Source organism: Anas acuta, chromosome 4 (genome assembly GCF_963932015.1).
Source record: "Anas acuta chromosome 4, bAnaAcu1.1, whole genome shotgun sequence".
NCBI classification, from domain to species: Eukaryota; Metazoa; Chordata; class Aves; order Anseriformes; family Anatidae; genus Anas; species Anas acuta.
Window position 1 is genome coordinate 36,535,113 of NC_088982.1, and position 19,977 is coordinate 36,555,089.

Genomic DNA, 19,977 nt, shown 5'->3' on the forward strand with positions numbered 1-19,977 from the left:
GGAATTCATGCTTCTTGCTTTAAAGAGTTGCCAAAATAGCATTGAGATGTAGCCTTTTCACCACAGTGGTAAAAAAAAAAAAAAAAAAAAAAAAAAAAAAAAGTCTCTGTTGTGTTCTATTATTGTAATGGTGCCTGGAGCATACACCAGCTCCTTGCAATGTGACAGTAAGCTGAAGCAGAGTATGTGGAAGTCACTAGAAATAAACTAATTTGGAACTATTTGACCTTCTCAGGGGGATTTCCTTTTGCCTCCAGCTGCTGGGCCCTTCTGCTTGAAACATTAATCTGGAAATGCTTTCAAATGCCGAATAACACAGATAATTTGGGAAGTACAGCATGGCAGCCAATAGGTAGATTAAACAGAAAGGAAAAAGCGGCAACAGGGAGACAAGTAACTCCAAATTGTTGGTGGTGGGGAGAAAATATAAAGGAAGAGAATCCAAATAAAGAAGGAGTTGGTGTGACAGGGAGAAGAAAGGCTCAGGGGAAAGAAGAAAATAAAATAGTGGATCAGAAATAGAATCTGTGAGTTAGGAACATTTTCAAAGCTCCATGGCCTCCCTTAATCCTCCACATATATTGCTTTGAAAATATGTCCATTTGATCTGTTCTCTTAAAAGTTTTTTGGGGGAATAAAACATCATTTAATGTCCCTAAAAAAGAAGCATGCTGATATTACTAACAGTGACCAATATTTCATCTTGTGTGAGATTGGACCTGTGTCTTGGCCTTCTAATTTCTGTTTACTTTGGCAATTTATGTATGTTTTGTACCTCTTTGTTGCATCTGTTCCCAGCATGTCTTATTTTTTTAATATTTTTTTTTATTGCAGGCAAAGATTTTATCTTTTTATATATATATAGATAGATAGTTAATATTGATTTCTAGAATCAGTTATAATATAGAAAGTCAGTTTATATTTTGCAGGCACTACTATACTGATATCTTTCAGTTCTGACCTGCAGTTCTTATTCACTTTTAAGGTGAATTTCCCTGAAGAAATGATGTTATCTTGTGCCAAATAGTTTTGCGGTATCAATTAGTATTTTACAAAAGAAGAGTCTCAGAATAGAAAGCTCATTGAAGAAAGTACTTAAATGGGATTAAAAAAGTTAGAATGAAAACAGAGACCAGTCTGATTCAAGCAAAGATCCCCTTAACGTTGGTAACAAAGGATTTTAATATCTTAAATGTATTTAAAAATCGTGAGATTGTAATAATGTATTTTTAAAAAGTAAGTATGCTTCTTGGGCTTAATTTTGGCAGAAATCTTAGATCACGGTTTAATTTTGCGTATTACCTGTACAGTAATTTCTAGACATTGGAGTCAATGGTAGTTTTGCATGAGTAAAAAATGCTGCTTTGGTCCCCCATGATTCATTGATAAGGGTATTACTTCTGACATCAGATTCAGCTAAGGGTAACAGACAATAACATGGCTGATTACTAAAGTAGAAGATGTAAATTCTTTTGCATTTCTATGCATTAAAAAGGCTTAGAATTCCTGAATTTTAATATAAAATACAATGAAGTGTATCAAATAAGATTCCCCTATCTTGCTTTGTAATAATAAATTGCAGTGCGCACATTCAAAGGGCGAAAAATGGTTTTAAAGAACCCTTGCCTCCTAGGTTGAGAAAGTACCTTACTTTACCAAAATCTCATTAAACAGTCTTACATTTTGTGTGTGTGATTGTATGCTCCTTTTCCTTCTTTAAGTGATAATATCCAGACTTTCATGATCTTATTAAAACCAGCTGGGCACAAAGTAGCTGACTGGGTCTCAATCAGTGAAATAATTGGTATGCCTATATATATGACATTGGCTAACAGTTATAGTGAGAGTACAAACAAATGCACATAATCTTCGGGATCCTGGAATGCATTTTCTACTGTGTTTGAAGGCTTCACCCCCTTCCCTTCTTCCAGGCTTCCCCAGCACCCCTTGTTCCACTGCACTGACAGTTCAGCCTCTCAGAGCATGGAATGTCTTTGGCTGGGATGGATCTGAGTTCAAGGAATTTAACCTTTGCACATGGGCTTGAAGTAAGTAGCAATCAGCACCTGTGTGAAATAGTGAGATTTTTGACAAAAAATACATCTACTTATTTTAGAATTGGTGTATGGGAGGGAGAAGAGAGTAGATGCCAGATGAGGCACAGAGAAGAGTAGATGCAGCCAGGTTTGTTTGTCAGCACAGGGCCAGTGCAGTCCACCCCCACCACACACTAATAACTTCAAGTAACAAGTTTCACTGTTTTCTGCTTAGGCTAATGGTTGCCTTCATGGATGCACTAGCATCAGAACACACTACAGCAGAAAGTGCGCTACACTTGAGCAGCTATGAGTCGTAGTGGAGGAGGATTGTCACCAGCTGAAAATTATTACAGCCTCCAGTGTATCAAGGATTAACTTGTCGTGTGTGTCACAGAGAAAACAAAATGAAGATTCAAATCTTTTTCCAAATGGAAGTCTAACTAAAGTAGAACAATACATTTTTAAAGTTGAGTATTCAGTGTGTAATTATGCTGAATGATGTATAATGTTCTTGGTCACATCCCAACAAAATATATTATTAAAAAAAAAAACGCTTTTATGTTGAAATTATTTTCCAAATGTCATCTTTAGCAAAGGTGACTATAAGAATCAGGCTTTTCAGTTTCTCAGAGATAACAGATGATGTTTATTTCGTCTACTAAAATAAGTTTTAAAGAACCTATTGGCGATAGAAAAAAAATATTGGTATTTTGAGCATGTAGTTTTCATAATGTCTAAGTGTTCTGGGATCTCTGCTGCCAGCTGCTGTTCTTGTTCACTGAAAGCGTGTGTTGTGGTGATTCAAAAAATAGAAAAACATAAAGCACCACCAACAACAAAAGAAACCAACCAAACAGCAACAAAAACACCAAAGTGAAGGCACACAGAAAACAGGGTCTGCTATATAAGAAATAAAAGAAATAACACTCTTTAGTTCCTTTTTTGAAACAATTACTCATTTAAAATAACTTTTACTGCAGCAGATAATCACTTTTAGCATAAAGAATATGTCAGCCAGCGTCAGGAATTCACTGCAGTTCACAGAATTCATGGTGATGATTGCTAAAATACTGCATAGTGTCATGGAAGGGTGAATTAGTTTGGAGATCCCCCATTACAGAGTTTTCTTGGTGAGCATGAACAAATTGGGATGACTTATGTTGCTTTTTTTTTTTTTTTTTTTTTTTTTTTTTTTAGGTCAAATGCTTAGCCTCATGTGCATATATTTGGCTGATTACTGTGATCAGTGCTGAATGTATTTTGACATGATCAAATCTATAAGAAAAATTATGGTTTGACTATATGTATATAAGTGTACAGAAGTTGAGTGATCTTCATTCAAGTGTTAAACATTGTGAAACGTTCAGCATTCATACATTGTACAGATGATTCCATACAAATTACTTAGCCATTATGTATTTAGCAGCAAAGGGAAAGGAAAGAACTGTTGTTTTCATGAGCGATCTATAAATGCAGGAAAGTTTTTTTTTAATAGAGCATTAGCTTTCCCAAGCTCTCAAATAATATTGATAATATATTTTCATTACCAATAGATGGCAGCATAGCTCTTCGAGAGAGTACCGTCAAGTACTTAAGGATTCAGTGTTAATGTAAATTACTTCGGCAGAAAGTTATTATGAGTAAATGTTTTTCTGCTGCATTTTTCCAAGTTCTTCACCTATTTTTGCTTTAAAATAGAAAGAAGGAATATGGGGATAAAATAAAAGTTAAGACTATACTTTATAACTAAATATATACTAGTACAAAAAAGTTTGAAAAGAAAAATGCGTTTAGTATATACATGGATATATTTTTCAATCCCAGTACATTATTTTGAGCTAAACATCGTAATTATATCTTTTTTTTTTTTTTTTCTATGTCAATAATAGCACTTTGTGAGGGTAACAGAACCCAAGCCAAGCAAATCTAAAAATAAAGCTCAAGTATTCTACATGTATGTTGTAAAGCCTAAAGGTTTTGTGTGAATGACACCATGTTTAAATAGATAGATAAAACCTACTCCAAGAAAATGCTGTTATTACTCTGTTGTTTTCCTGTTTAGTCCCAGAAGTAAAGATCTGATCTTGTGTGGTCTTGTTGAAGAATAAATTCATCAGAAGATCTGTTATTCTGTCACCCACCAGTAAACTATTGGTGTTTATGCTTGCTGAATGCTGACTTTGGCAATGGGATGGGAAGATGAGGGGAGGAGCAGGGCAGTGAGGGAGGGGAACAAAACCACAAAGCTTTTTATAGTACCATTTCTGGGCTTAAGCTTTTCAGTCACCTCTTGCCATGAGAACGAACATGTGAGACAGAATTCTTGGAGGGAAAGAAAAGAGATTCATGAAGGGCACTTGAGGTTGGTAGTAGCTAGAAGCTCTCTGCTGAGATGCAGACTGTGTTAGACAAGAAGGCAATCAGATCAGGGGAAGCACAGCTAGCAGCTAGAAAACAACTTCTTCCATTCTCAGTTTTCGATGCTTTGGGGTATAGAGTAGCACATCTGTGCTTGGAAAAGATCTGCTTCTCAAAATGCTGTTCTACCTTCTGGTTTAGTTCACTATGCACTAATTTCCATCATACATATAATCTCTGTTTTCTGTCTGAGGCTGGTTTTGTTTTTATTAATGTGTTTGGGTTTTGTTTGGTTGTTTTTTGGGGGCAGGGGAAGAATTAGATTATCCTTTCTCTATTCCTGTAGTTTAGCAGATTACATGTTTTCTTCCTTGGCTAAAATTAGTTATTAAGATGCTAATTTTTTTCACATTGAAGTATTCAAATATGTTATGCAATAACTGTGGGAATCTCTAGAGCCAGTGCCTGTATCATGTTTTAGTATCATGTTTTATGTTTTTACTGTAGCAGGCTCATACAATGGATATACTATATAATGGATAGTTTATCCATTAATGTAATTTATATGTCTGATGGGGAAGAGTGATATTTCTGAAAGATACTGCAAGAGAGAGATTAAAGCAATACGAAGATTAACTTTTTTTTTATCTTTCATTTGTCCGTCAATTTGTATGGTCAACTCTTCTTTCTTTTCTTTCATCCCAGGGGAGCAAGTGTGCAATGTTATTTTAGCAAGTGGGATTTTGTTGTTGTTATGGTTGCATGGTTGTTTTAGTTTTAGCAGTATGTGCTAGAGATATCAATGAGATGTGTCTTACACTTGGAACAGAGATTCATAATGTTTCTGATCAGCCCACTTGATTGCTTGAAGATGTTAAAAATTACCAGGAATGTTATTCCTTGTAGTTCTTCAGAAATGAGATCTAGCAAGGCAAATACAGTTTCCCATCAATATGTTTTTGGTAGGAGCTCTACCAAAAGGAGCTCAACTATCTGATGAATTACCTCAACTATGAACAGCTGTCACACAAGACACATCTTCTGTCTTGTAGGTGTCTTGTATCAGATTGTATCTGCAGGTATCGAAGGATGAAGGTGGGTTTACTCAGTAACAGCTGATCTTGGGCCCAGATTTTGTACGAGTTCCTTGTTCTTCATAACAAGCTGAGTAATATTTTTAAGTCCTTGAATTGCTTGGAAACACATCCAGAATTTGACTTTTCTTCTGCTAAGCTACTAACTGAAAGCAAGGAGAGATGACTTATCCTCTCTAGGGGGGGTCTCTTTCTCTTGTTAATTACAAGGAGGACAACTCTAACTTCAGTTGCTTGCTGCTCCTAGGTGATTAAAGTTAACTGAGGTGTATTATAACTTCTGTGTTCTTACAGTGGACGCTCATTAACAAAATAATTCCTGATTTCCATAGTTTGAGGTTGAAAAATGTGAACCAATGAAAGCTAAACATGCACCTGAGTCTCTTGATTTATTATTATTATTAATATTTTTGTGTATATTTCCATTGATTTACTGTTTGGTCATCAAATTTGAATGTCTGCTCATTTCATCAAGTACAATGGGTTCTTAGAAATTAGAAAGGTTCTTGACAGCTAGATGAAATCTTGGAATCTTAGTGCATTCAGCTTTGAGGCTGGGTCTTGGTGATGAGGGTAAGTCAGTTCATTGCTGAGGAGGCTCTATACTACTGGGCAGAAAATCCTGAACTGATTAGTGTAGATGGTAGTTCATGCTGTCTTCTGACATTTTTCTGTAACTTTCATTTAGTTTGGAACTCTGTGCAGAATGTTTGGGTTGAATTCATTTCAACTTTTAATAGTTAACTGTGTTACACGGATAGTGATGGGTTTCTGCTAAGGAAAGATGAATGATTGTTTTATGTTATCATACATTCTGAGAAAAGTTGTTCTTTGTAGAATATAACCCTGCCTTTCTTAGTAAAACATGTTTAGAGGATCATTTTTTTTTTGTGTGTTTTTAAGAAAAGCCCACGTAAACCATATTTTTTTATGGTCTTTTATATTTAATGTCTTCCCAAAAGTGCTAGCAAGGACTATTTTTTTTTTTTCCAGACAAAACATATTACAAGAAAATTTGTCCTATCAGTTCGAATTCCTGAACTTAACTCAATTTAAAGTGTCTCTATATTTATTCCATCTGTCTAGTTATTGTTTTAATTTTTGGATCTGTAAGTCCCTGAAGAATCAGTTATATCCATGAAACACAATAGATGGCCTCCTAAGCTAATTTATCTGATTTCTTTTTCACTGTATGAATGTAGAGTAAAATGTGGTTTTAAGAATGTGAAACATTCTCAAACTGTTCCCTTCTACCCTCACTCAGCTTTGTAAGATGATTTACGATAGATAATAATTAAAGGCAGTAAGGAGAGTGATGGAACTGAAAGAATACAATCACCAAGAATATATACTGCAATAATGTACAGCTGTCTTATAATGTGATGAGAAAAATCTTTGCAATGATGTCATATATTAGCCAGGAAGCTCCCCATAGTGGAAGTGCTTCGAAACTGAACAGTTGAAATACCTACGATCTTGGCTAGTCAACATGCTAATAAATAATACACTGTAGGGGAACTTGTCTTTAACTGATGCTGGATTAATTAATAGGTACTTTATATCTGCCTTTTTCTCTCCTGAAGTACTTCCATTCTGTATGTAGCCAATTAGACAAACAGCAATCATAAGTCATGTTATTCTAGTTTGCTATTTAACCAGTTTTATTAGGGCATGCAAGAACTGTATGCACTTTGAAATAAATTTACATACTATTAATGTCTTATTAATCTCAACTATCTTGCATTGTATCCTTCAAGATACTTGAACTAAAAACAAAATTAGACTTCAAACTGGAAAAGGAATGCTCTGAATTATGCCTTCCGAGGCATAATTTTTTTCTGCACTTTTCCAAAAACAGCTTCAGCACATTCCAAAACTAGCCTATAGTAGGTGTTAGATAAATTTTGATTACATGAGTAATCAAAATTGAATAAAATAAAAGCTTGAATAAAACTCTTTATAAACAGTACAATCCTCTGCCATTTTGTAATTTACCTTAGTATGTTCTGTTTTTCTTTGTATTGGAATGCATTTTGTGGAGAGTCGTGATATAGGTTTTCTTAGTACATTTTATTTAGATACATAAAACAGACTTGTGCTTTTGAAAATCTCAACCTTCAGAGCATAGTTTTAGATACCCAATTTGGAAACTCTTAACTCTAACAATCAATACAAAATGTACATTTTGAAAGCAGATGATTAACTGATATAAAGGTCATACTGTTCTATCAGTTGTTGCCAAATCCAACCTAGCCTGCTACTTGGAACTATTTGAAAGGTCTGCAAAATTTAAAGCCTATTCAAGGGGAAATAGCTTGACGATCCTTGAGTGAACATGAACTGGTCATTCTGCTGCAGTTTGGGTTTCTGGGATAATAGCACAACTGCCTTGATCATCTTAATATCCTGATCCTGAAAAATGTTTTGGCTAGATGCAACACAACCACATCCAAAGCTGAGTAAAGGTTACAAGGTTCAGAACAATTATCAAATGTGTTTCTTTTATTGTTGTTCTCATGTGCTGCATAAGGCTGATCCTCTCAGATGGGAGAATGTATCTTTCCTACTTACAGTTCTGGAAACTAAAATCAAATCTAAGCCTCAACAGCAGTCTGGTTGTAGGCTGCTGTAGTTAGCTTACATGGCAAGGTTTTGGTATCAGGGGGCTGCACGGATGGTTTCTGTGAGAAGAATCTGGGAGCTGACCAATGCCAGTAAGGGCCAGTTTCACCCGGCTCCAAAGGGATCCACTGCTGGTGAGAGCCAAGCCAATAAGCGACATTGTTTCTGCTTCTGTGAGAGCAGATTGAAGAAAGGGAGGAAAAACAAAACAAAACAAAAAAACTGCTGAGTGCTGAGCAATAGCAGCTAGGAGAGTGAGGAGTAAGAACCAGCCCCCAAGGTCAGTGCAGCACGAGGTGCTCCAGGGACGTAGCAGCAGTTCCCCTGTGGCCTGTGGAGAGGCCCCTGGTGGAGCAGGCTGTCCCCCTGCAGCCCGTGGCACAGATCTCCATGCTGCAGTCTGTGGAGGAGCCCACGGTGGAGCAGGTGGATGTGGCCTGGAGGAGGCTGCGGACCATGGAGAGCCCCTGCAGGAGCAGACCCTGGGCCTGAGCTGCAGCCCATGGAGAGAAGCCCACGCAGGAGCAGGGAGTCTGGGGGGAGCTGCTGCCTGTGGCTGTCTGTGAGGGACCTGTGCTGGAGCAGTTTGCTCCTGGGGGATCAACCCCGTGATATGGGGCTGTGTTGGAGCAGTTCTTGAAGAGCTGCTGCCTGTAGGAAGCCCACACAAGATCAGTTCAGGAAAGACAGAATCCCGTAGGAGGGACCCCACATGGAGCAGGGGTAGAAAGTGATCTTGAAGGAGGTGAAGCATTAGGGACTGACTATAGCCTCCATTTCCCCACTCTCCTGTGCTGCTCAGAGGGAGGAGGTGGAAGAGGGTGGATGAGGGGAAGGTGTTTTTCATTTGTCTTCTTTGTTTCTCCCTTCTCTGGCTTGGTAGCAATAGGTAATTTTGTTAATCTCCCTATGCTGAATTTGTTTTGCCTGTTATGGTAATTGTTGAGCTATCTCCCTGTCCTTATCTCAACCCTTGAGCCCTTTCCATAGTATTTTCTCCCCCTCCCCCCTCCTTTTTTCCTTTGAGGAGGGGGAGTGAGAGAGTGATTGTGGTAGAACTCGGCTCCCCACCTGAGTAAAACCACCACAGCTTGTGATCCAGGTGCTGTAACAATGTCAATTGCCAACAGTACATAAAAAGTTTATAGATAGCTTTGTAGGTCTGTAGAGGATGAAACCTGGCTGTTCTTCAGTAGTTGCCCAACTACTGGATCTTGTACTGCAGCACAGCAATGTGTACTCAGTAGTAATTTTTTTCTTTAATGGTGCCAGTGCTTCAGCATCTGACTGGGAGAAATGGTATTATTTTGCTGTTCATGTGAAAATAACATTATGTCTAAAGAGGTCTCTTTCAGACAGTGGCCAACACAACATTATTTTAGAAGATGAAGGATTCCCTGTAGTTTTGAAATAAACACTTATGAATTAAGTTGCTGTTGTAATTCTGGATTCCTTCATTATTTATGTGCATTTGCCTTATTATTTTTAATCCTTTTAACCACTTGGCCTTGGTTATACCTTGTGAAAAAGAGATTTCCAAAAGCTGATTGCATTCATGTTGATAACTTTCTTTTAATGCTGTTCTCTCTCTGGCGGTTTTGCAGGATGTACCCTTCTGGTGTTTTGAAGTTTTAAAGTGAAGTTCTAAAACTAAACAGAAAATTTAGAGCAGTTTACTATTTTGTCAGATTTGAATCACAGAATCATCTAGGTTGGAAGAGACCTCTAAGATCACCTAGTCCAACCTCTGACCTAACACTAACCAGTCCTCCACTAAACCATATCACTAAGCGCTAAATCTAGACGCCTTTTAAGGACCTCCGGGGATGGTGACTGAACCACTTCTCTGTGCAGCCCATTCCAATGTCTAACAACCCTTTCAGTAAAGAAGTTTTTCCTAATATCCAACCTAAACCTCCCCTAGCACAATTTTAGCCCATTCCCCCTCGTCCTGTCACCAGGCACGTGGGAGAATAGGCCAACCCTCACCTTGCTACAGCTTCCTTTAAGGTACCTGTAGAGTGTGATAAGGTCGCCCCTGAGCCTTCTCTTTTCCAGCTCCCTCAGCCACTCTTTGTCTGTCATCCTTCACTTACCTTCTCTACATACAAACAGACACATAGATCCTCTCTCTTAAAATGTGTTTGGTTTCCTGCCTGGTTATTTTTAATGTTTTGTATCATGTCCTGATCTGGTTAGCCAATCTTACCTATTCCCAGTCAAATCCATTTGATTCTTGGAACTGTGCCTTTTCAAAACTGTGCCCTGCTCCATTAGTTGTTTTGAAGTACAGTTTCCTGAGTACTATAAGACACTGTAGAAAAATCACCATTTGTTCCTCTGCAGTGATTACCAGATCCCAGTCCTGAGTTACTTAAATAAAGAAATGGTTAAAAATCAGTCATTTCCATGTACATGTTAGTCTTTAACAATGTACTTCAAATATAGCTTTCTTTTTAGCATGTCCAAATACTATTCTATAAGAAATAAAATAATTTGTTTCTCTGGCAGCATGTCACAGCAAAACCAAAAACAGTACATTTTGCTGCGTGATCATATGTGTGTATATCATCATGTAGACAATACTACATTGTCAAATGATCCCAGTCAAGTTCAGAGGAAGGTATATGTGTGATTCCATTTTTAGTGTTGTATTTTGTGTGTAGCATATATGTTAAAAATTACTATTTTTCCAATTTGATAATATTTCTCATTGCTCAATGTCATAAGAAGGTTCTCTTCTTCTTTTCCAGTTCTTATAGATGAAATTCTAGCATGAGATACCAACAACTCTTGAATAAAAAATATTTTTGCAAACCTGCACTCAGATTTGAACCAGATGATTACTTGTATACTTAGTAAAGCTATCTGCTAGTCTGCTTTTTTCATCTTTGTTTCACATGTGTGTTTTTAAGCTAGTATAATTCTTAGATGATTTTTATTCTCCATCAAACTTGCGATTGTTTTTAATATTATTCAAAAATGTTTGGCATATTCAAGTGTACAATTAACTAACCAGTCTAATTTGGAAAATTAGTCTGCCATTCTAGTCTCATAGAACTACCATTATATTTTAGTATGTAAAGTCTACTAATTTTCATTCCTTTACAATTTTCTTCCTTTTGATCATTTTCTACTTTTAGCAGGGTATTATTTTTTTCTGAAGACGTTTACAAAGAATGTTATTCACTGGTCATGGCAAACCTTCAATTAAACAGACTTTAATGCACTGTGTATCATTATCCCATTATCAAGTCATCCTTCTCTTCATTGCATTTTCAAGTTGAGAAGTGTTCTACTCTCATTCTACTAGTGTTCCTTAAGATGTCTTTTCAGTGTCTCCATTTACTCAATACCATCAGTGTACAATGACTGTCATATTTCAGAAGTATACATGGTTTTGTTGAATAAAGCCCTAAATGTAAACATATTTTAACCAAGAAAACAACCTAAGGCAACTTAAAAGAACCTTTATAAAACCTGTCTTCCTTTTATTCTCCATATAAAATTTTAATGCAGTGATCACTTTAAGATACAAAATCAATCATGACGATACTACTAGGTGCCAATGGTGTGCTAGAGCTATGTTATAAGAAAAGATACTTGTTCTTTAAAAGCATTAAGTGCTTTTTGCATTTTTTTTGCATTTAATAGTAAAATATTTTTACTTAAACATGACATAGAGCATTCTGTAGTCTGCTCTGCTGTCTCTTCCAAGATCTCATCCCATGCTGTAAAGTGGGATTTATTAAGTTAGCTTGTCACAGATAAATCTGTTTACAGCATCGCTAATTAGCAAGTCATGACATTTTACAGTCATCTGAAATTAGCTTAGTACAATGGCCTTTTTGGCTCTCAGATGGCCTTCCTCAAGATCCTATTTGTGTGTGTGTGTGTGTGTGCTTACATACGTACCCATGTGATGGAAGTATTTGCTAGAATGGTAGTCCTGTACATATTTGCCCTTTCTTTCCCCATCATCTAAATCTCAAGGTATCCCTTAAAAAAATCCAAATAATGCAATCCATTTTTAGGAGGAAGACACTGGCAAAGATTACAGCAGTCAGTATTCATCCTTATGCCCTAGGGATTTAGTAGTATGGTCTTAATTGTGCTATCTTGGTCTTAATTTGTGCTATCAATAATTCTTATTTTCTCAAAATGATGTTAGTGTTTTTTGTTTCTATTTTTCCTGTAGGATAGATTCTTTTTGACTTGGTGAATTGTTGGCAGTAGAAACATTACAAGAGTTCAAAGGGAAGGAAGTGTTTGGGTAAGTCCATAAATGCATTGAACATAACATTTTACATTTTGTTTTAATATACATTTTATTTGTTACAAATATTTTTATTTAAAACTGAGAATAAATTTTAAGGACAAGTTTTGCTTTTTTTTCTTTCTCTCCTCCCAAGGAAAGCTATGTGGGGAACAAAAATACTCAAAAAGTTTCTTAAAGTGTTCCTTCATATAATAATACCTCCTTGTGGACTCTAAATGCTTGCTATGTCTTAATAGCCTGCTCTGTAAGTTAACAGAGGTTAAGAGAAATAGCAATGAAGAATTTAGCAGAAGATCACTTACATGTAAAAATATCAATAATAATTTCTTTTTATTTTTGTATCTACTTACGAAGACATAATTTAAATTGTACAGCTCTGAAAGTTCCCCCGATTTTAGGGTATAATTAATGACAAGTTATTTGGTTAAAACAGAAAAGGCTTTAAAAAGGCAGGTTAAAAACAACAGCAGTTTCCCTAAGTGGAAATTTCAATAAAAGCCAACAGAGACATCTTTACGAAGTGAAGTACTTCTATGTATTATTTTTATTGTGGGCTAATAGGCACTTCTTCCTCACTAATTGGTCTCTCTCAATTAAAACAATTACAGAATCAAATATATGAATATTAAACTAACATTTAAATTGATATTTTATTATACACAAGTCAAGAAATTCACAGTTAATTTCTCCCAGTACAACTGTATATTCATCCCCCTGAGTGTATGTACTGCAATGAAGGACTTTATTTTACAACTATACCACATGAATGCATAAATATTAATATATATATATGTACATAAACTGAAGTTATATTTAAAAGATTAATTAAAGAATAACTCTGCTGGTTGCTTTTTTTATTTATACAGCAGTACAAATAGCTCTGAATTTTAACTACTGAACACCTAATAGATTATGAACACTTCTGTGCAAACAGGATGCTGTGTTTCCTTCGTGTATGGTAGTCACTGTAACATTGCAGAGAATAGTCCTTCCCTGCTTGTTCTGAAATGTGTGCATGGTAACGGATGTCCCTGAATACTTTTCTGTAGTTTCATGGGTCAGGAGTCCATAAATCAGTGAACTTGATACAAATTACAGGGGAGTTAACATTGTAGTGATATTTAAAATCATGGATATTATAGTATGTATAATTAGAAGCTATTAATATTATACTTGTATGGCAAGTAGATAACATTAAGTGAAGTAGTAAGTCATAAAGTGAAGCTCTATAAAATTCTCGTGAGCTGAGAATTCATTACTTTTGGTGATTGATGTGTGTTGATGTATCATTTTTTTGAATGACATTAAAAATAAAAATTGTGGCAAATATTAGTATTTGAAAATTATGGTAAATTTGTGCACTTAGTATGATGCTTTGCAAAAGCTTTCTTTGGGAGAAATTCTCATATGATTTTTACTTCTCATTGTATTGCCTTTACCAGGTTTACCAATTATGCAATGTTATGGTGATGGGTGGATATGCTGAAATTTTTCCATTTCATCTGCGTAAATACTTAATATTGAGTGGAGGCTATTACTACAGGATGAGCAGTACGGATCCTGAAGTCAATGGGATGTATGAGAGGAACTTGAACTTGTGGGCTGCATCATACAAATGTGAGGCAGCTCTCACCCTATCTAAACACTTGGGATTAGACTAACTGAGAATCCTTGGATGAGGAAAGTGATCTTTTTATACCATCAATATTCAGTTCAGTCATTCAAAATACTCCAGCTAACTCTCAGTTCATATACTCACTCCAGACTGAATATGGATTTAGGATTTGGGAAGGTCTCTGAAGGCTAATGAGGCAGATGAGAGCAGAGAAAAGAAACTGCACAATATCACGCTATATAGTATTTAAGTGCTGAAGGCACTTTCCAGTTTTGAAATTAAAAGTCTAAATTCTGCTCAGTCAATGAAGCACAGTAGGATTAACAATGAAAGCAGAATGTGGCCCACAATTAATTTGACATTATTAAGGCTTAAAAAAAAAATGGGATATCAGTCTTTATAGAATAAAAGCTGTATATGCAGCCTACAGTTTTTTCTTATTTTCCACCCCTTCAAATACTCACTCTTCCTTAAAACAAACAAACCAAAATCTATCAATGCAAACATCTGTAGTGAGATCAAGCATGAGAAGTTTCAGCACTAATTGTTATTTTCTGACAAAGTTATAGCAGGAATGGAAGCACCATCTCAGCCCTAACTTGAGTGTTGCCACAGCTGTGACATTATAATCACCAGTTTTTAAGCTTGCTTTTGTCTGGTAGAGCAATTTTGAAACTGCAGCCTAACAGGCTTAAAACTTCCAAGTGAGGCAGAGGGTTAGAGGGTTTTCTCCTATCTGGTTTGCAGAGGACTGCTTACATTATGGTAATCTGGTGGCTATGGAACTCCAGAGAAAAACTCAGCTTTTGTGCATGTGTGTAGTTTATATATTTGTGTTTGCTAAATGTGCGTGTATATACATATATATGCATTATGATCATATATGACTATTTAAAATCACCACCTTCTCTTATTCGATGGAGTGCTATTCAAACTTTCCATGCGTTACAGCTGAATACACTTAACTGTAACTAAAGTATAACCCTGACTTTAAAAGATTGTTAAAAAGTTTTAGTATGTCAAATGCCCTGATAGATGTTCGATTACATAATAATACCTATCTCAGGATAGGCTCATCTCATGCACTTCTTAAAAATTTATTCTATTCTTATGAGTCCTACTCATAAGAATAGAATAGTATTAGTATTACTGTAGTAAATATTTCCATTTAATTTAAAGTGTATGATATCAGGTTAGAACTAAGCAAAATTACTGGCTTTCCATTTAGAGATGTACTACAGTGAAAATAGAACACAGTGACAGTACAAAATGTTGCCCCTGAGACCAAGTCTTATATAGTTTAGTATGTCCATGCGTCTCTAAATTTAAAATGAGTTAATTCAATGCATACTTAGGGGTTTAGTCCTTGCCCTCCGGTCTCTAATGTAATGTGTGTCTGTGTGCAAAGGGGAATGAGGTTAGAAAGGGTAGAAAAAGAGCCTGCAGGAAGGCTTTCTTGAATGCAAGAGCAGAGAGGCACCAGAGGATGCCTCTTTAGTTAGTCGACTGCTGGGGTATAAAGCATGCACGTGCTTTATTCCTGAAAAATAGTGTCACATGCATGCTTTCAGGAAGGTACAGCACTGCCTTTACAGGTGGCAGAGGGGGACGTATAATTTATGTAGACGAAATAGGTATTTGACAATCTGTCATTGTTTCACTTCATTGACACCATTTATTTTTGAAAGATGGGATAATAAACTCTGTCTACTGTACTGAATGAAAATAGATAGTCAAAAAGTGCTGTGGTTTTACAGTGAAAGAATACAAACGCAGGCGATCAGTGATGTTCCTTAAAAATTTTTAGGACAATGGAAGTGTTTGGCTTATTTTAAAGTTTTTTTGTAGTTACTCTCTATAAAGAGAAGTGTCAAAGTATGTTGGATATCTTTATGTAATTTGGACTTCTTTATGTGGAAAGTCTGCTGAATATAAGGGAGTGTGTATTTTAAATGCAAATGATTTGTCAGTATTAGGGATTCAGTACTTCCTGCAGGGAAGCTGTATGAACGCCTCAGTGAGAGGGAATGCCACCAACTTAGTCTTTTGTTATTTGTCGCTTAGACAGTTGTACTTCTCATGGTTTTGTTTGTTTGTTTATTTTCATTTTTGATAGCAAATGCCTAACTACCTGTCATGCATATTTTGGAGATCTACGTTAAAAAAATCCAAGTGTACAGATTTAAACATAGAATTCTATGATTAAAAAAGATTGTTAAAGAGGTAAGGAATATGAAATGTACTGTGGCTTGCAGACCCTAGTCCTTTTATGCAACTTGGATGATACAAAGATGTTCTGAATTAGCCATTGAGGATTCCCCTCATAGATCTGTATTCCTTCCTTTTTTCATGGTGTAGTCATGCCTGGACAGATGAGACCCAGGCAGCATGATTAGTCATCTCTAACAAATGTTTAGATTAAACTACTCCCTGGCCTGGTTAATGGCAGGGGAGAATGAAGCAGAAAATTTCCCCCCAGGCTGTCAAAATGGCCTGGTTAAGAAGCAAACATGGAGCTGACAGTGCTGAACTCGTTTCCATAAGGAGTTTAACGAGGACCATAGTTGAAGATGTTTTACAGTTTCATATATGTGAAAACAGAGCTAAAGAATGCTCAGAACCTAGTGAGCCTTGTCACAGGTACATACTAGTACTAGTATGTTATTTAAGAAATGTTTTTCCCTTTTTGTGTATATTAATGGAAATACCATGGTATTAGCTATCAGATAGTAGCTTTTGTGTAGTTGTTTCCAGCCTTTGTCTTTCATTAACCTGCTGTCAGGGTGTTTCCATGAAAAAGTTTTAATGGTTTGTACTGCTGTTACTAAGTGTGTTTTTGGTAATATTCAAGGTATGGTACATTAAGTAGTAGTACCCGTGTTCCCTTGTATTTAGGTAGCGCTAGTAGGCACCTTAAAAAGGCTTCCAGTTCTCTGTACTAAGTATGCCATCGTTTTTTTTTTGTTGTTTTTTTTTTTTGGTTTTGTTTTGTTTTGTTTTGTTTTTTTTTTTTTTGGGGGGTTGATTCAAGAAAAGAGAAATCTTCCTTTTTTTTTTTTTTTTTCTCCTCCTAAATCCTCTGTTCCATTCTTTTCTTTCTTTCTCTCAACTTTTTTTTTTTTTTCCTGTGTGAGATATTGAGTTGTATGTATGTGATCTCCCTCAGTGATACAGACATTAGCACTAGATGGGTTTAAATGACTGCAAATTAGAGTCTGCAGACTGCATATGCAGTTTTCTATTACATTTATGTAGTCAAAGCCAACATTGCAAAGATAGCAGACCTGAATCAATTAATATCATCTGAGTTTGTCATGTAACATCTAAAACTGCTTTATTTTTTCCTTAAGCCATGGTGTGCATCCTTCTTCCTCCTCCCCTTCTCAAATCTGAGTTCTGCTTCTGCCTTACAAGCAGAACCTGCTATACTTTATTGCTCTGTGCTTATGTCTTCTGGCTGTAAATAGCTATTATGTTCTTGAAGAATTGTTTTTGTTTTTTTTTTTCTTTCTGCTGGTTAGTCTCTGCCAGGATCTGAATGTACTAATGAAATGATATACTGAGTTGTTGAGGCAGCATAAAAGCTGATAGAAAATTATTAAGTTCTTTACGTCCCACTGGTACTGCATTTCCATTTTAAATGCAATATTTTCATAATCAAAAAAAATAGAATCAGAAAATATGTATTATGTCATTCAGTTCAACCTCGTCCACTCCAAGAGTGTCTTGGTATATTTAGAATGAATATTTCCTGGTGCTTTGTTTTTAACAAATTAAATGATGATGTTTTCAGTCTTTATCTTGGTAGACAAATCTAAAGCACAGTTTGTCCCACTCTCAGGAAATTTTTATTTTGTGCATTAGCCAAAATTACTCTCTCTCTTTTTTCCTAATATGTTTAAAGCCTCATTTAAGCAGTATTTCCAGTTTCCTCTCAAAATTCATAAACTGTAGAGTATTACACCTCTTTATTTATTTGAATTTTGGGGTTTTTAATAAATAAGATAGTGGAAATATCACCACTATTGATGGATAGATTGCTCAGGAGTTTGAAATGCACCCTACTTACCTAGAGGTAACTTAGGTTTACGTGTCTTAATAGCTTGACCTAAAGTCAAATTTGGGCTTATATACTTTGGTTTGTATTTTTCTTTAATACAGTATTTCTAAAAGGGCTTTATTTTAACTTTTTATATAGAAATAATTTCTGAAGGAAAATGATTGATAGGTTTCTGTTCCCTAAAATTGAATACTTTCTTCCTTTTAAATGTTTGACATATTTCATACCTATAGTATTAAATATTTGTGAATAGACAATGCTGCTATTATTTTGTAAATATTCAGTTGCATATTTGGATATAGCTATCACTACCTATCCTAAAAAAGGCTATGCAAGGTACTAGAAAGTCTTTATATCTTTTGGATATACTAACAGAATTGTGAGGAAAGAGAAGTCATTTAATTGTGCCCCATAAATAGCACATACTAGAGAGATACATAGGCTTAAAATGTGAATATGAAATATTGGTTTAATTCAATAAATAACTGATTTTTATGAAAATATTTTGGGTGGTCATAGGGAGGCATTTCAAATACATATTTCCAAATGCTCTTCTGACTATTTTACTGTACAATGAATTAAAACAATCAATGCATTCCTTCTGCAGCAGCACTCCTTCTTAGAGCAAATACACCTCCTAAGTTCTGTAAGTTCTATTTTATTTAATTCCTGATCCTGGGATCTTGTCAAGGTAATGTCTCTGAATGGGTTTTGCTGCCAATAAACCAAATGCTGTTCTGGAATAATATAAATTCCTATGTTTTGATTTCTCAAAATGTTCAGGGCATAGGTTTATAGGAAGAGGGGTAAATACTGTCCAAAGTAGGCTGTGTTTTCTACTGTAAGTTGTTCCTAGATTTCCTGTTGCATCTTTTTTCCTGAAAATTGCAGAGCAGGCACATAAAATTCAAAATACATATTGAAAAGTCGCTTGCCAAAACACAACACCAGTTAAGCTGTTCTGTGGCAGAAAAAAGGATGAGGTAATGGATGAAGAAGAATAAATAAAGAATTGATCCACACATCTTTGGCATCCGGTACTTTATCTGGGCTGAAGTTCACCACCTTTTTATAAAGTTTTATCTGATGTCTGTTGGTGTCAACCTTTTTTTAAAGGATGCTAAACTCTATCAAAGCTGTTTCCAGAGGGCTGGCAGTAGGCACTAATATCTGTATGCTTTGCAGGCACCAGTTAGTCTCAAAAATGCATGTTCAAATTCTAGACCCACTTGGAAACTCATGAGAGAAGTTTTGATTTAAAATACAATGAAAGACTACCTTTTTAGTGTTAAATTTATACTTAGGAGACAAATGAAACTACCTACTAATAAATTATCATATATAACTATTTTATTGGGAAAAAAAAAAATTGAAATAGAGTGATCGTGAAGAAACATCAGATTTTCTTTTGTTCATCCTTTTCTTGTCCTATCTATTGTTCTTCTGCTTAAAATTCTTTATGCAACAATATGGACTTGATTACAGCAGAGTAGATTATGATTTTCTGTTTGAAAGGATATTTATGTTCATTATGCAGAGATCTTTGTGTGCTTCTGATTGTCTCCAGTGGTTAGGCATTTGAACTTCCTGGATAGCAGCTAGTATAATCCAGCTCTAATAAAAATGTAGTTTATGCATATCTCAGGAAGGTTTAAGGCAGCTGTGAGCTATTCACACACTGTCTCCTCAGGAGAGGTCTGGGTTTTTCTCCATTTTAAATAAAGTGCCTTCTTCCAGTTAACTTTACCTGGGAGAAGAAGAAGAAAAAGAAAACCTAACACACACATGCCTTCCCTCACCCCCATCCCCCAAGATGTTCAGCTGGACCTGTAACAACAGGACTATCCTTTTTTTTTTTTTTTTTTTTTTTTTTTTTTTATTAAGGTAATCCAGTTCCCTTTTTGTTTGGC

General features: G+C 35.7%; 1 long non-coding RNA gene across 6 annotated transcripts in view; it reads left to right on the top strand.

Annotated features, from left to right (window-relative positions):
• Positions 1–19,977, top strand: part of LOC137855975 (uncharacterized) — a 209,626-nt gene that overhangs the window by 71,038 nt on the left and 118,611 nt on the right. For all 6 annotated transcript variants that reach the window (XR_011096101.1, XR_011096104.1, XR_011096100.1 and 3 more), the window contains exon 3: positions 12,312–12,386. This is a non-coding gene — a long non-coding RNA (uncharacterized lncRNA). The remainder of the gene's footprint in view (positions 1–12,311; positions 12,387–19,977) is intronic.